At 40.1% G+C, this 6000-nt stretch overlaps 1 non-coding gene across 1 annotated transcript; it reads right to left on the bottom strand.

The window, feature by feature from the left end:
* Positions 1-2998: 2998 nt before the first annotated feature.
* TRNAL-CAA (transfer RNA leucine (anticodon CAA)) lies at positions 2999-3104 on the bottom strand. The gene is made up of 2 exons: positions 3067-3104; positions 2999-3044 (listed from the first exon to the last, which is right to left on the bottom strand). It is a non-coding gene; the product is annotated as a tRNA-Leu (tRNA).
* Positions 3105-6000: the final 2896 nt, after the last annotated feature.

Genomic DNA, 6000 nt, shown 5'->3' with positions numbered 1-6000 from the left:
AGCAAGCTCTCTTAGGATTCTTATGAGAGCACTAATCCCATTCGTGAGGATTCTACCTTCATGACCTCATCTAATCCAAATTACCTTCCAAACACCTCATCTCCTAATACCATCACTTTAGGGGGTAAGGTTTCAACATATGAATTTGGGGGAGACACAAACATTTAGTCCATAAGAGCAACTTTCATTGACTTTGAGCTATCTTACAACTCTTAAAGGTGTAGAAAACTGATAGTTAGTGCAAAGGATTTTCATCCACAGAAATGCAAATGAATTGTGGTTAGTGGAATGCAATTGATCATTGCTGTGGAAGTTAACAGGTTGTAAAAAAATCTATTTCTAAATTTATTTCAGCATTCCAGATTGTCGATAAATATGTGGTACTTTGAATTTTCTTTTGAACCAGTTGTGACATCTTACTGGTTGTTAAATTATTTCATGAATTAAATAGTTTTTGACACGTATTCATTTTTATTTGAATGAAAGTCATAATTTTACCCTTTCTTTTTAAGTATCCTTTAACAGTTTGGAACCAGTTGAGGCATGTACACCAGTGGCAGAAACAAAATATCAATGTTGTGGCTGGTAAATGTAGACTGAAGAACATGGTTTGGATCTGAAACTAGAATGAGCTTTCTCCACTCCTTCTCATGTCTAAACCTGGAACCCAGTAGACACACTCACCCAGTAGCTTTGTGAAGGCACAAGTACCCCTAAAAACCGCAATGCAAAGGGCTAAGAAGCACAGCTGAACATTAATGTCACCCAAAAGAGAAATGTGGATCAAAGAAGGTAAAAACTCTTACTCAGATTTCTCTTCTCATGGGGAGGGCAGAGAAGAAGGTGAATGAAGTGCTGAAGTATCTTCCTAATAATTCAAAGAGGCACTTGTGAGTGAAAGAGGAAGGAAAGACTTCCTCTTAAAAAGTAGTTTTGTAAAAATTCTGTAACCATGTTTTTTTTTATTAACTAAAATTAACCTTTTAAGTCCTTCCTTTTATTCTAGAAATTTCTAGGGGAAACAGCTGCTATCTCTTCTCCCTCATACTATCTTCCTATCTTTTTCTAACTCAACCGTTCTCCAGCAGAAACTACAAATTCTTCCAGAATCTTCAGAGATACACTTGTCTGCTCCTCCGGAAATGATTTTATGAGTGTAGTGGATATATGTACATGCATATGATATATTATGCCCTGTACTTTTATGTATTTAATAATAATAATAAAAATCTTGTGAGAATTAGTTTCATTTCCCCTTCTTAAGCTTTTATATTTCATGTCGCATCTCACCTAACCACAGTTAAGTACTGCAGAGAGCTGAGCCTGTTTGGTACTACTTGAAACCATTTGGTTTCAGCTATCTGAATTCAAAATGTCGCCCTTCAAATGGAACAATTGGATCTTGTCTATGATGAACGTCTCTTGAGAATTCTATTGTCAAATAAACCAGCTTTCTTTTCACCTGCCCAGTCTCTCACATTTTGACTATTAGGATAAAATCAATAATCAAATGAGCACACTGGCCAGCCCGGTGGCTTAGCTGTTAAGTGCGTGCGCTCGGCTGCTGGCGGCCCGGGGTTCGGATCCCCGGCGCGCACCGACATACCGCTTCTCCAACCATGCTGAGGCCGTGTCCCACGTACAGCACCTAGAAGGATGTGCAACTATGACATACAACTATCTACTGGGGCTTTGGGGGAAAAATAAATAAATAAATAAAATTATAAAAAAAAATGAGCACAGTCATAAGTGGTTATAATGACAGAGAAATATATGGTCATGCAGATATGAACCTTCAATAGCTGGCATTAAACACTTTGTCTCAAGATCCAGGATTTATATTCCTCTCCTGAGAGGTAAGGAAATCTTGCAATGTGGTGTTCCTAAAGCAGAACCAAAGTCATTTAACTGGGATATAAACAGCACAAGGGCAGAAATTTATTTTATTTTTTTAATTAAATTTAATTTTTATCCTATCCTGTTGTTTTATATTTTTATTGCCAGAGCGCCAGGACTGCATCCCCTGACAGATAATAAGCACTCATTAAATATTTGTTGGATGAATGATCATTAGAAATATCCTAAATGTTCAGCAACAACAACAAAAAAGCGGATAAATGAAGTAGGATATATCTATCCTGTGGAATGATTTGCAATATTTCCTTTGTAGGGAAAAAGATTGTGTTCACATGGAAATAGATATATTAAATGAAAATTGTGTCAGAAAACGGTGTTTGGTATGACCACATTTTTGTAAAAAACAAACAAAATACTTATAACATACATAATGCAAATTCAGAGAAAATAAAATTTAAGAAATACAATGAAATATTGATAGTGGTTACATTTGGAGGAGGAAGGTATAGCTTTTATATTTTATTCAGGAGTTAAAATGGTACTCAATTTTGACTGAGGAAACAAAACAACAATCATCAGATGCCAACATGAGTGTGAATGTGCGTACTTTACAAAGGAAATGTTTGAGAACTAGTTCCATGACTTTTGAAAATGGAGAAGAGAACAGAGTATCTGAGTAGGATTTCTTTGGAGACAGCACTGCCATGAGCCAGCGGGGAGTGGGACGGGTGGGAAAGCGCTACAGCAAGTATTCAAGGGAGGGCCTGGGCCTGGGACAAAGCAAGTGAGCCGAGTGCAGACGCGGAGAGGGCACCCGGCCACCACCCCTTTTCTCCTCGAGCACCACCGGAGAGGGAACTACCCAGGTCCAAAATTTCGCGGCTTCGAGCTTATCTCCCGACGCCTTGGAGAAACCAACCCCTAGTAATCTCGGCTCTTCATTGTGTTTGCTCCAAATCGTGCGGCTTCCAAAAGGTATCGCGATGCTTCCGCTTTTAATCTTTTCGACGTTAACAGTCCCTGTGAGAAAATTTTAAAAGTCACTTTTTAGCAATATGAGTTGGTAAATTGTTTATGCCTACTGTTCAGATCGACACAGTATTTGTTTCGGAAATTAGGAGGGGGGGGGGAAAAAACGATGTGTCAGAAGTGGGATTCGAACCCACGCCTCCATTCGGAGACCAGAATCCCCAGCGCGGGGAAGCGGAGCTTGAGTCTGGCGCCTTAGACCACTCGGCCATCCTGACACCCTGCGGAAGACGGGTGATTTTTTCAGTAAAATAGATACCGAGAAGCAGCGCCTCTGTGACGTACTCTCAAGGTAGTGCTGATGTCAGCGTCGCCGGGCAACGGCCGGAGAGGAAAAAAGCCGCCGGTAAATCGAAGAGGAAGATTTTTGCGGGAGGAGAAAAAATGTTTATGCGTAAAACTGGACACGGTTCTCTCAGGGGTCTTACAACTGTCACCCGCATATCGTGGAGCGAGTGCAGACGTTTCCCGTGCCCAGACAGCCCATACTTCGGGAAGGAAAGAAAGGAAGAACATTTTGTCCAGGTCGCTTGGTCGGCTCTCCAGCCTCTAATCGTCACCGAAATCTTGAGCGTGGTTAGCCTCGCTCTAGAGTTTCTTTCTTTTGAAGATAGTGGGCGACAACAACAAATCTAACAAAAGATGCCCGCTTCAACGGCATGGCCCCCTTTTGTCTCTATTTAGGTTCGTTTTCGCCACCAGAACCGCCTTGCCGCTCCTTGAGAAGAGCTTTTTGGGGGCTCCGAGAGCGACAGCTGGGGACAGCCTGGGAAAGTCCGTGTAGGCCGGACAAGGCCAGTCTGCTCCGACAGACTGACCTGTCCCAGGTCCAGAGAGCTACCCGGAGCGACACGCTGGCCTCCCGACCTGCCTGGTCACTCTCAGATGTTCCGAATTAAGTCTCCGTGGCGTCCATTGCCAGGTCGGGGATAACAGCGGCGGTTTTTAAGAGGGATGGAGGGTGAGAATAAGGGGGACGTGCCACATCTAACTCAGACTTGGCCGGCTGTCTCAGCTTCGCGCAGTGATCTGAGCTCTGGTCTGGAAGTCCCGAGGTCACGTATTTTAACGACGACGTGAGACTAAACAATAAGAAATTATTCCTCCAACTAGACAGAGAGCTTAGGGGTCAGGTAAACTGCTGAAATAACCTTTGTAGGCCCAATGCCTGCCCAGGAGGGTGCCTGACATACACGGTAGTGGCTCAATAAATATATTTGACTCACTTGTTTCAACTGTTGTCTTGTAGGCTAAGTTGAGAGAGTAGAAACAGATTTGTAAATTTTAAACGGATTTTGTCCAGATAGATAGGTTATTGTCTGTATTTATGAGCACACAAAGGTTTTCCTTTTTCTTTCTCTAAGGCAAAGGTTAGCTATCCTTTGGCATGAAGAGAGAAACAATTTGAGTTTTGGTAGGCCCTGTCTTAGATTTCCAGACTTCCTTGGTTTCATATCTTATTTTTGATAAAGAGAAAATGGGGAGTTAGAAGTACAGGGAACAATGGTTTCCTAATTTCCTTCCCTCCAAGATATGAGATTTGCTGTATTTTCTTTCATAAACTATAGTTCTGTTTGAAGGAAGTTCCGGAAGTGATTCCTGACTTGGCAATTGTAAACTCCTCAAAATTTATAATTATTATTGATTTTTCTTCTAATTGCAAAATACTGCGGATATCCCATATCGAACCGGTATTGTTGAACATTGGATTATTTCTAATTTTTCATTTTCATAAGTAATGCTCTAAAGAACATCCCTGTGGAAGTATTTTCAAATGTCCACAACTATTTCCTTAAATTTCTAGAAGTGGGATCACTAGATCAAAGTTTATTCACTTTCAAAAGCTCTTGATATATATTGTCCAACTGCCTACCAAAAAATTTGAAACAATTTAGATACCCCAAACCTAACCAATAGAATACTATTACTAAACAACAAAACATTTTATTTATTTTTTTTAAAGATTTTTATTTATTTTTCCCCCCAAAGCCCCAGTAGATAGTTGTATGCCATAGCTGCACATCCTCCCAGTTGCTGCATGTGGAACGAGGCCTCAGCATGGCCAGAGAAGCTGTGCATCCGTGCAAGCCTGCACGCCAGCAGCGGAGCGCGTGCACTTAACCGCTAAGCCACGGGGCCGGCCCAACAAAACATTTTAATGGGTGAAAAATGGTAAGGCACTGTTACACAGCTTTATTAGTGAGAATCAACATTCATGTTTAAAGCATTTTTATATTTCTTCCTTAGTAAATTGCTTACCAAATTTTTACTGAGGTGTTCTTCTTTCCTTATTGATTTGCAAAAACTCATTATATAAAGGATAAAACCCTTGTGATAGTTTCTATTTACCAAGAACCCTGGCCTATCTTTTACTAACAAGAATCCCATTAAGTCTCTTAAATATTTAGTCAATTTCCATCTCAGAGAAACTATGAGCTATAAAGTTAACAAAGTTCCCATGTCAATCTTTGAAAACCAAACTGTGGCCCACATTTAGTGTCCTTGTAATGTTTTGTCCCATGTTTCTTTCTTCCTTTATGGCATGTTAAACTTCTGCTACCTTGATTTTGTTTTATGTTTTAAATGAATTGAAATCCTTTCTGGAATAAGATGAGGTATAATTAAATATGTAAATATTTTTACTATTTACTAACAATATTTATTGCACAACAGGACTCCCCAGAGGCCATTCTACATTTTTATGAAAACATCTTCTACAAAAGGGATTTTGAAAGGTCTGAAAACTTAAAAGGGTGGAGGAGACTAAAAAGAAAACAAGCTGATGTTGGTGGTCTATACCAATTTAAAAAACAGGATTTTATTATCAACCTTGAATCTCTTGACTGTTTTATGTGAAGTTCATAAATATATCTGATTTTCTGATTTCATGTCCAAGATTTACTTTAGAATAACAGGGGTAGGGGTGGAAAATTGAGATCAGGCTATACTTGAAATGGGATTGACCACTGATAGTTGTTGAAGCTGGGAGATGGTATGGGGGGGTACACTGTATATTTTCATCATTTTTTTGTGTGCTTCGAGGTTTCCATAGTGCAGAGTTCAATACAGGGTGGGGTGTATGTGGGGGGAATCACCTATAATCTCATCAAAACC

This window comes from Diceros bicornis, chromosome 14, assembly GCF_020826845.1.
Source record: "Diceros bicornis minor isolate mBicDic1 chromosome 14, mDicBic1.mat.cur, whole genome shotgun sequence".
Lineage (NCBI taxonomy): Eukaryota > Metazoa > Chordata > Mammalia > Perissodactyla > Rhinocerotidae > Diceros > Diceros bicornis.
This window is presented reverse-complemented; position numbering and strand designations above follow the sequence as displayed.